We start from the raw sequence: 10,992 nt of genomic DNA, 5'->3' as shown, positions 1-10,992 counted from the left end.
ACTGATGTAGTCAGTAACTTAGTAACTTGTGTCTTCCTTCCCCTGGGCTGGGGGAGGGGCAGGGTGCCCCTGGGCTCTTTGGGGAAGGTGGGGAGCCGCATGATGCACCGGCTGTCTCTGGAAGGGGGATGGTGCCTGGTTCATGGGGAAGGCCAAGGATCAAGACCCCCAGCTCAGGGGTCCCTCAGGGAGCTTTCACACCTATTTCAGCGGAACCACTTTCATGGACGAACACCCTGAGGTATGAGGCCACCTGCCCATACTTCACAAAGACAACACAAAAGCCAGTCTCCCCCATCCAGTTACCATAGCCCCTAAGGCTAGGTGCTGGCCCTGGGGTGGACAGGAAGTGAGAAAACATTATGGGGGCAGCAGAGGCACAGGCTGGGTTAACGGAGGGGGGGACCCCCCCAGCACCTCAATCCCCACCCACTCCCTCAAATGAGACCCTCAAGAGTTACCCAGGTGGGGCAGAGACTCGGTAGATGAAGGGATGAGCAGGCACCGAGGTGCTAAGTGGGCAACCAAAGGTAAAGCAGAGGTCTGTGGGTGCTGGGCCCAGGACCTAGACACAGAGAAGAGGGGCTCTGCTGCCTGCCCACCCCATTCATTGGTTGACTGACTCGTTCAAGAAATCCTAGTCCTGAGTCCTCTGGGAACAGGGCTCACTATCCCGTCAGGAAGGTTTTCCAGGTGCCTCCCAACTCCCCCCACTCCCCTGGATTTATTCCCCAAATCAGGCTTGTGTCCATAAGGATCCCAGATGCCAGCCCTCCCCAAGGGGTGAGGAGCTGAGGTCAGGGCGTCGCGTGAGTGGGTCTTATCCCCTAGTCCCTTCCCCTCAGGCTGTGTCCGGCCCAGCCACAGTGACATTCATCCCTCGGTGGGTCTGGCCTCCGTCCTCACAACCCACCGACAACAATGAATGTTGATTGTGACCTTCGCTGTGGCCTAAAGGAGGGGATGCCCAGGCTGGATCTGGGAGCTACCCCGGCCCTCCAGATATAGAAGGCAGGGGTCATGATGGGTGGATGGCAGTTCCAGGCCTCGGGGTCCACTCAACGGTCGATGGTTTGCCTGAGCTGCCCAAACTCACCGACAGGTTGAATGTTCCCCCAAACCCTTGGCAACTTCTCCGGGGGGGGGGGGCAGGACTGGACAGTGGGGTGGGGCAGGAGAGACTGGAGGGGGTGAGGGACCTATTAACTCAGTAATTCAGCAAGCAGGACCTGTCTGCCCCAGGACCTGGAAAAAGCACAGGATAAATATAAATAACTGTAGATGTTTACGTAGGCTTTGCTACACAGAGGCAGCAATACTGGGCGGTGGGCTTGTTTCTCCGCGCATCTACTCAAATCATCCTCAAAACGGTCCTGGAAGGTGCAGAGGACTCCTATTTGTCAGTTGGGAGACTGAGGCCAAAGGGCACCCACTGCTAGTGAGAGGCAAAGGAGGGATTCCTAGTGGCCCCAAGAGGTCTGGCTGCCAGACGGTTATTGCCCCAGGACATTGATGCAACAGAGATAAACAAGTCATTTTAATACAATGTAATACCTTCTGTGAGCTTCACTGTGTTCCCCGCAAGGCAAGATTGTTTATGAATCACAACAACCCCAGGGGGTTGTTCCTCTTTGCAAATTCGGGGCTAGCAGTAGGGCCACTTGGTCCACCGGACAGCGGAGAATCCGGAGGACTAGAGGAGAGACCCCCCCCCCCCCCCCCCCCCGGCCATGTGCCCCCTTGATGTGGGGGTACAGGGTCGCTCACCCTGGGGCTTCAAAATAGGCATCAGTCAAATCCCTGCTCAGACTCCCAACTGCACCAAGATGCTGCCCCCTCCCCATTCCCAGTCCCTCCCTCCAGGGGCCCACAGATTTGGGCTCCCACCCCCTCAAGGTCCCCCACCCCAACCCTCCATGCGCAGTCTCAGGAAAAGCCACCTCCAACCGGGGTCTGGGGACTGCCTGGGGAGAGGCCTTCAAATGTCCAGTCCCTTCTCAGTTTACTGGGAAATACTGAGGGGGTTAGGGATCCCAAGTGTGCTGAGCTTAAGTTAACCCCAAAACGCCCCTTGTCAAAGGTGGACTGAGCCAGCACAACTCTCCAAGCCAGGTCCCCAGATCCCTACCCAGAGCCAGCCCCCAGAGACCCTTGCACCCACCCCGGCCCCTCCCTAAAGCCTGACTCTGAAAGCCCACACTCCTATGGCCAGTTCCCGGGACCTGTCCTCTAAAGCCCACCCCCAGAGTCATCCCTCATAAAACCACCTTCAAAGCCCATCTTCAAAAAGCCCACATCCTCTAAGCCGTGCCTCCACACCCCGCCCTCTGAACCCACCCCTTCTGGCACCCCCATATTCCAGCTTCAGGAGCACCCAAGGCCACTAAGCCCCACCCCTCAGTCCCACCTCTAAAGTCAGCCTGCCTAGACCCCCATAACCCCCTCCCTACAGAGGCCCCAAGGCCACCCCCTTGAAGCCCACGGTCCTTAAGTTCTGCCCCTGTAGGACCTGTCCCCAAACAGGAAGCCCTGGGAGGGGATCCTGGAAATGCTCGCTCCTGTGAAATTCCCCTACTTCATGAAGCCCCTTCCCTAGAGCCTACATTCTTGACCTTGGCCAGGGATCCAGCCACGTTCCCACACCAGACTGGAGTTCAGAGTAGGGAGCCCTCCCCCACCACTCATCAATCCAGCCAAAAGGGCCCCATTCTGGGGATAGTTTGAGGGCCCCCCTTTACCAGGCTCAGGATATCTAGGCCCTTCTGAGAGAGCCATGTGGGGTCTCCTGCAGTGAAAATCAAGGTCCTAAAGAACAGAATGCCTAAAACTATGGGGGAGAAGCGTGGTTCAGGAAGGGAAGTTTATAATAATAATGCTTTACCTACATCACTATTATTAGGATACCCATTTTATCGATGAGGATGGTGAGGCTCTAAGAGTCTGGAACAGAACTCACCCAGGTTCCTCAGAAGCTTTGTTTGTGACTATGACTATGGAGCTAGAATGAGGGGTCATCTGGCATAAGGTACTGGGCACAATGGTGGGGAGACTCCTCAAGACACCCTTTTCCTTCTGTGTCTCCTCTCTGACGTCATTCCTTGAGGGCTCTGACCTTGACCTACCAAAGAGGGAAGTCCCTAAAGGGGTTGTCTCCAAGACAAGGACCATCAGAGGGTGCCTGGTCCAGAGGGTCAGAGCCCAGGTAGGAAGGCAGGGTTTCCAGCCAAAGGAAGGGGTGGGAGGAAACCCAAAGCCCCTATAGGCCCTATGGAGGAGGGGTTGCCTGGGGCTTACCCTGGGTCTGCCTGTCTCTCTGTCTATGGTGGTCAGTGCAGGCTTCTGCCCTTGCCCTTGGTGTCTGTCTGGGTCTGACTGTACCCCTCATGGGCCAGTATTTGTCTGGATCTCCTGCTCTGTGTGTGCTCCTGTCTGTTGCTGTCTGGGTCTGCCTGTGTGCGTCTGCCTCTTTACATCTGATCTGTTAGCCTATCCCCTCCAAGTCCGGGTCTGGCCCTTGGTGAGGGTTGGCTCTGCTCTGTCTGCATCTCACTCTCTGGACTTGGGGCCCTTGGGGAGGTGGGAGAGAGGAAGCTGACCGTTCCTCCCATCAAGCGTCCTACGGCTTTCTGAAGGGCCAACTGGGCTTCCATTTGACTTTTTTTGTTGTTGTTTTTTTTTGACAGAGAGAGAGAGAGAGAGAGAGCTTGCACGGGGTCGAAGGGCAGAGGGAGAAAGAGATAATCTTAAGCAGCCTCCACGCCCAGCACAGAGCCCAACACAGGGCTCCATCTCACAACCTTGGGATCATGACCTGAGCGGAAATCAAGAGTCAGATGCTCAGGGATGCCTGGGTGGCTCAGAAAGTTAAGTGTCTGACTTCAGCTGAGGTCATGATCTCATGGTTAGTGAGTTTGAGCCCCGTTGTCTGGCTCTGTGCTGACAGCTCAAAGCCTGGAGCCTGCTTCACAGCTTTTGTGTCCCCTGACCCCCTCCCTGCCCCCCGCCCCCCTCCCTGCCCCCCCGCCCCTCCCCCGCTCATATTCTGTCTCTCTCTCTTTCAAAAATAAGTAAAACGTTAAAAAAAAAAGTCAGACGTTTAATGGACTGAGCCACCCAGGCATTCCCCTATCTGACTTTGAAGCCCAGCAGAGTGAAGATGGGGGGCTGTTTCCTACCCCAACCCCAGACCCTGATGCAAGGAAGGAGGACTTTTCAGGGCCATTTTAGCCCTCATTCTGCCTCTTCCTGTTCCTTAGTCCTTGCGACAGCACCCCTCCCTGACCCCCCCCCCCAGCTCCCATCCCAACTGGGAGGATCTGTCTAGGCAGGGGGTTGGGAGTGATGGGTGAGGGGAGCCATCCCAAAACCACACCGACCTGCCCCCACACCCACCCTCACCCTGAGCTCCAGAAGGGCAAGGCAGCAAGGCAAGGCAGCTGGCATGGGTCTGGGGGTCAGAGTTGGAGGTGAGAGGTCCCAACAGAACGTGATGGGTAGAGACGGAAGGAGGCAGGTCTGTCAAGCTGAAGAACAGGGGCCAGGGGCGCAAGGTCAGAGGTACAGGGCTTCCAGAGGGTGTCTGGCAGCCTGCACGTCTTTGTGCGCCCCTCTCTGTATGTCCACGCGAGTGTTCCTGGTTGCACGACCCCATAGTTGCTCCGGTGTGCACATGTCCCTGTGTGTGTGCCCTTGTGTGCGTGGATAGACCCTGGTGGGGCACGTGCAGGAGGAGCTGGTCAGAGCCTGGCCGACAGAGCCCATTATGGAGTGTGTAGCAAAAGTGCACTTGGAGGTCCCCAAGTGGAGTCCCATCGATGGCCCAGGCTGTGTAGACTGGGGGGAAGGGGACTCCTCATCTCCCTGATACCTCCGTGACCTCTCAGGTTCCCACCTGCCCTCCCCATGGCTTCCTCTCCACCTGCCTGCCCTTTCACACAGGGTCCTCAGCCAAGGGGCTCATCTGTCCCATCAAGACCTGGGGGCAGCCAGTGGGCTGGGACCCTGGGCTTCTATCCCAAGGCTACCAGATACGGGGCCAGAGATGGAGGAGGCAGAAGGGTCCAGCTTCTCCGGGGCTAGGGTGAGGGTGGGGGTGGGGGAGGGGGAGGGGCCTAGGGCAGGTCGATGGGAAATTCAGACACTTGTAGTGAGGTTCATGGTGCAGGGTGACCCTGGGTCTGGGTCAGGGTGGACTGTGCCTGCCAAAACTCGGGCAGCAGCTACCAGTGGACCTGTAACTGGGGGTCTGCAGTGGGCTTGGGCTCCTAGCTACTCTGCTGGGCTATTCGGGGGGTTCTGTGGGTGTCTGTATATCCAGGTGGGCGTGTGCTGTAGTGGGTGGCTGTCTATGCCAGTGGTGTCTTTGTGTCGGCACAAGTGTCGGCACTCCCGTGGGCTTCTGTTTGTGTGTGGATGTCAGTATGACTGTGGGTGTGTGTCAGGCTAATTGTGAGTAATTGCAGGTCGACGTGTGAGCCAGCGTGTGTGGGTGTCTGTCGTCTGTCAGTGTCACTGGGGGTGACTGTAGTCTGTGTGTCATCTGATCATGGTACCCCCCTACCGCCCTCACTAAAATGTCAGCTCCAGGAGGACAGGGATTTTGATCTCTTGCATCCCAGTGCTAGAACAGTGCCCGGTACATAACAGATGCTCAATAAACAAGTGTTGGCTTTACATCCAGGCGACTGTAGATTTCTGCTTGTCCCTCTGTCATTTTCCCGTGGGTCTGTGGGCCATTGCGCGTGTGTTACTCTGTGTGTTGGTATTGTAGGTGTCGAGGTGTCTAATCAAGTGTTAGGGTAGGTGACTATAGGTGTAGGTACTGCTGAAGGGTTCACATCTGTCTGTGGGTGACAGTGTCATAATGGGGGTCTAGGAGGTCAGTCTTACCATGGGCCACCGTGTGTCCTCACGTGCAGCTGTGTTACTGGGGATCTGTACGTGTGTACGTCACGATCATGATGACCTGATGTCAGTGTCCACACACGCCTTATATCAGCTGTGTGTGTGTGTCCAGTCGTCTGGGGGACTGCAGATCCTTGCTTGGGCCGGCACGTGGATGTCTACGATGTGTACGTGTGTCTGCCCCAGTTCTTATGGATGGTGGTATCTATCAGTACATGGGGGGGGGGGGTTAAATCTTTGTGGTAGTCATGGCTACCCTGGGTGACAGCCTGCGGGTGCCCGTGCAACACTGAGCATCCGGGTGTGTGTGTGCGTGCAGTAGAGAACTATGTGAATGTCCACGTTTTAGGCAAGGCGGTGTCTACACTGCGGCCACTGTCGGCGATGGCTGCATTTTTCAGCGTAGCAATGTTTTCCAGCTGTCAGCCCTGCGTGTCCTCGTCATCGTGGGTGATGTGTGTGCCCACGTGGCAGTGTTATCGTGAGTGACTGTGTGTGCGAGCGTGCGGATGACTGTTCCCGCAGGTGATGGGAGTAACAATAGGGATGATGTATGTCCACGTATAACGTGTGGATTGGGAGACTTCATCAGGGATTTGGGAATATCTAACTGTGGCTCCGTAAATGTATCTGTGAGTAGTCCAGGGCAGGGGGATGGGTGGGAAAGGAGATGGGGGGCACTTCTCAGCTCCTATCAGCCAATAAGAGGTCTTCATCCCCCACCCTCAGCATGCCCACCAGGGCGAAGTCCCTGTGAAAGGGGTCCTGTCGCTTTAAAAAGGCTCCCCGGCAGTGGGATTCTGGGCCATTTTTCCCTTCTTCGGCCAGTTTTGGAGGGCGTGTTCCTGTTAGTAAACCTTGGCCCCAGTAAATACCCTGCAGCCTCCGCAGGTAATGACAGGCCGGCGGGGAGCCCGCGGAGGGCGCCAGGGCTCCTGCAGGCGGCGCCGCTGCAGCCGCGGGGCCACGGCCGCAGCCAGGCCCTATGGGGGCACCCCCCCCCCGCCCGAATCGCGCCTGGATCGGTCTCCGCAGGGCCCGCGCAGGCCCGCGCGCCCGTGAACTTGGCCGGGGGCGCCTTCCCGAACGCGTGCGCCGGACCTGAGCTTCTCCCAGCCCTGGATATCGGAGGCCCCCACCCGCTCTGCGCCCCCAAGAACAAAGCTCGCCACCGCCCGGCCCCGGGGCCTCCCCGTGGTCAGGTGTCCCCCATCATGCAGCCCCTCCCGGCGGGGGCATCTCGGCCTGCCCTCCCCCTCGGCGGCCCAGCCTCGGCTACTTGAGGGCCTGTCCTCTTTAGGGCGTCTGGTCTCCCCGGCTCCCCTTCTCGAGGAAGGCGAGATGCAGAGATGCCGCCGGGGCCTCCCCGCCCCCCTTCTCCAGCCTCCGCAACAATGGAGGGCCGGGCTGCAGAGGCCAGGGCGCCGGCCCCCGGGCCGCGAGCAGGTGCGCGAGGGGGCCGCAGCCGGGTTCCGCCGCCGCCCCGCCCCGCCGCGCCCCCTCCCCGCGGGCGGCGCCCCCGCCCGCCTGGCGCCCGCGCTCACCTCGTTTTGGGCCGCGGCCGCGTCGCCCCTCTTCTTTCCAAACCCGCCCGGAAAAGCCCCCTGAGCCGAGGCGCCTGCACGGGAAATTGCATTTCGGCGGCTCCCGGGCTGGGCGGGGGGAGGCCCCCCCAGGCCGCGGGCCGGGGGAGGGGGCCGCGGGGCTCCGGCGCCGGCTCGAACCCGCGGCCGCCGCCTCCCGCCCGCCCGCCTGTCTGTCTCGGTGACGTGCCCGCGCTCCCCGCCGCTGCCGCCGCCCCCTCCCTCCTCCCCGCGCCTTGCCGGGCGGTGGGTCCGGCGGCGACCGTGTGTGCCCCGAGGCCTCCCGCCAGGCGCACCGGGACGCACGCGGGATACCCATGGGGCGTCAGGACGCAGCTCCCGGGGCCCGCGCGGGGGACACGGGGGCGCGAGCGGGCACACGCAGGGACCCAGACGCACGTAGACCTCAAAGGCGCACGGGGAGCACACGCGCACAAAGGCACGCGGACCACAAACACAGGGAAGGGTGCGCAAGGGGTTTCCAGACACACATACCCGCAGGAGGGGATGTCAGGACACGCGGGGACACCGGGGCACCGGCCACACGAGGATGTCCATAAAACTGAGCTACACAAATAGGCCCAGGGAGCACACAGACACATGCAAAATACAGACACATCGCTTCCACAGGACAGGATTGTTCAGAACTGAAATACACATAGAGAGGAGCCCAGGGGCATGCACAGAGAATACCAAACGGGCACATACACAGACTCACCTCGAAGGGATGGCCACAGAACACACACAAGATGCACAGACATACAGGGATACACAGAGAACCAACATACCTCCCCACCCACCAGGTGCAGTCATGGGAACACCTGGAAACACAATACCCCAACACACATGGATATACACGCAGAATAGGAACACATCTATAGAGATATGCCAGGCACACACAGTCTCAGGGACACACACAGACACACAAAGTTCATAGACACACAAATATATGCTCAATGACTCATGTACAAAGGGCAGAGGCATGCTAGAATTCATAAAACCAACAGTCATACACACACACACACAAAAAAACCCAGACAGGTCCCCAGGGCACAGGGATCCATAAGGACACAGTAAATACAGGGATATCTGGGGACACGTGTACCTCTGACCATCTGGCATAGGCATGCACACAGGCCACATACAGAAGGTAGACTCAACAGTTATACACAGGTCCGGCGGGGGGGGCTCCCCTGTTCCCTCACATACACGCACATCAGGTACACAGGCACACCCGGCAGGAAACGGACACTCGCTGAGACTCCCACCAGGGATCCACACACAGGTATTCCCATATACTCCGAACACACACTCATAGTCCCTGCCTGCTGGTTGGTGGAGGGAAGTCACCTCACCTCAGGGACCGTGAGGGAGCCAGGCGGCCTCCCCATGTCCAGGGCTGAGCTGACAGATTTCTCATTCTATTTATCCCCCCATCTCAGTCTGACAAGGTGTCAGAGAAGCCTTTGTGCGCCCCACTCAAGCCCAGACTTCAACCCTTGTGGAGCCATGGCCCTGCTCTACCTGGCCATATCCCCCCCGCCCGCCGACCCCCGCCGCCCCCACTTCGGCCCCCTCACCATAGTCCTGCCCGAGTTTCCCCTTCACAGCTCCACCTTCCCCACACCCTGCACCCTTCCTCAGGTCTGCCCGGAAAGCCAAGCTCCAGCTGGCCCAGGCAGATGGATGTCCCTAGGATCCCCCAGAGGCTACGGGGGTCCAGGTCTATTCTATGCCTGACTCCCCCCAAAATGGGGGATAATTCCCTGAGAGGGAGAGCATGTAAGGAAGAGGACAGGAGTAAATACTAATTGGGCCTTCGTGGGTGGGGTCGCCTCCCACGCCCTTCCCTCTGATAACTGAAAGGAGGGAGAGGGTTACTCTGAAATGTACAACACTCATTCATTCATTCACGGACAATCATCTCAGACTCTTCCCAGCAAGCCAACGAAATGAATATTGTGCTTTTTACAGACGGGCAACTGAGGCCCAGAGAGGGGCTGCCCCTTGCCCAAGGTGGCACAGCCTGGACAGCAGCAGAGCTGGAATTCTGCCCGAGGCCTTTCCCCATCTCCTTCCCTGCAAGGATTGGCCCGAAAAGCGCTCCGAGTTCTGCCCGCTGAGCTTCCCGAGGCCACCAGCAGGGGGCAGCAGACTCCAGGACCCTCCCCTCCGTGAGGGCAGGCTGGCGCTCAGCTCCCGTGGCCTCCCACACCCCCTACCTCTGGGCAGCTGGGACCCCGCCTGCACCCCCAGGCTGGAACCTCCACTGCCGAAATGCAGAGGCCCCAGAAATAAGGAGCTCTTCGTAAATAGAACCGACGTCCCCACAAATGCCTCCCTTGCACGTGGTCCCTCTTAATGGCTAGCTCTACTCCTTCTTGCTGCAACATGTTGTTGGGCGGGCGGGCGGCCTCTGCATTCCTGAACCGGGTCAGATCAGGAGAGAGGATTCCTGGAGCCCAGTCCAGTGGTCAGCACCCTTCCCCCGCTTCCTGCCCCTAGAGTCCTCCGAATATCCCCCCCGGGGACCAGCACAGGATGGGAGAGGCAGTAGGGGAAGCCCCAGTGCCCCAACCGCCTGGTTCCTCTGGGCGTGGGAACTGCCCTACCCACCCCAGCCCCAGCCCCCAGTTCCTGGGGCCCCTGCCAGTGCTGACTCATAGGGGACCCAGGGCTGTGACTCAGCAGCAGCCCTTCTTGAACTTCTTGAGAGATTTCCCACCCCATGTCACCTCCTGTCCCCCCGGGGGTCTTCTTAGAGACCCAGATGTACGCCAGGCAAGTGCCTGACAGCTCAGAGCCCCAGGCCCAAGGGGTCCCCAAGTTTGTGGCCATGCGTACGCATGCCAGGTCAGCGGGGGTCTCGGGTGGTGGCTGCACGTGCCCAGATGGGTGCGTAGCTCGCACACTCAGGAGTCAGCCAAGAGAAAAGCTTGAAAAGGCAAGACCCAGACTGTGAGGATGCCTCCCTTTGCACCCCCACCAAAGACTGGAAAGGGACAGTCCAGGGCCAGGACGAGGCCCTGGGCGGGAGTTTTGCTCACTCCAACCACAAACCAGCTTAGCTCCATCCTTCCAGCCGCTTGGGGCCAAAACCCTTCTTAACAAAATGCAGCCCGTTAATAAATTCAGTTACTGTCCCTCCTAAATGCATCAGAATCCTACTCGCCCCAGGGCCCCCACCAGGTCTCCTCCTGGTCCCATGGAGTCACTAGCTCCCTGCTCTCCTGCCCCAGCTTCACACAGTCTGTCTGGTCCACCCCCAGCAGCCCGAGGGCACCTGGGATCAGCCCAGTCAGGTCGCGTCCCTCCTCTGCTCGGAATTCTCCATGCTTCCCATTTCACTCAGAGCACACTCCTCCCCACAGCCCTGCACACGCTATCCTGTCCCATCCCCCCACCCCCGCCCTCACCTCCTCCCTTGCTCGTTCTGCTCTGTGTACACAGGCCTCCTCGCTGTTCCTCAAACACACCAGGCACGGTCCAGTCTCAGGGCCTTTGC

The 10,992-nt window shown here is 59.2% G+C and overlaps 1 long non-coding RNA gene across 1 annotated transcript; it reads left to right on the top strand.

The window, feature by feature from the left end:
* The first annotated feature begins 5,954 nt into the window (after positions 1 to 5,954).
* Positions 5,955 to 9,824, top strand: LOC125929073 (uncharacterized). The gene is made up of 2 exons (XR_007459800.1): positions 5,955 to 6,071; positions 9,462 to 9,824. It is a non-coding gene; the product is annotated as an uncharacterized LOC125929073 (long non-coding RNA).
* Positions 9,825 to 10,992: the final 1,168 nt, after the last annotated feature.

This window comes from Panthera uncia, chromosome A2 (assembly GCF_023721935.1).
Source record: "Panthera uncia isolate 11264 chromosome A2, Puncia_PCG_1.0, whole genome shotgun sequence".
NCBI classification, from domain to species: domain Eukaryota; kingdom Metazoa; phylum Chordata; class Mammalia; order Carnivora; family Felidae; genus Panthera; species Panthera uncia.
The sequence above is the reverse complement of the archived record's forward strand: the minus strand, read 5'-3'. Positions and strand labels throughout refer to the sequence as shown.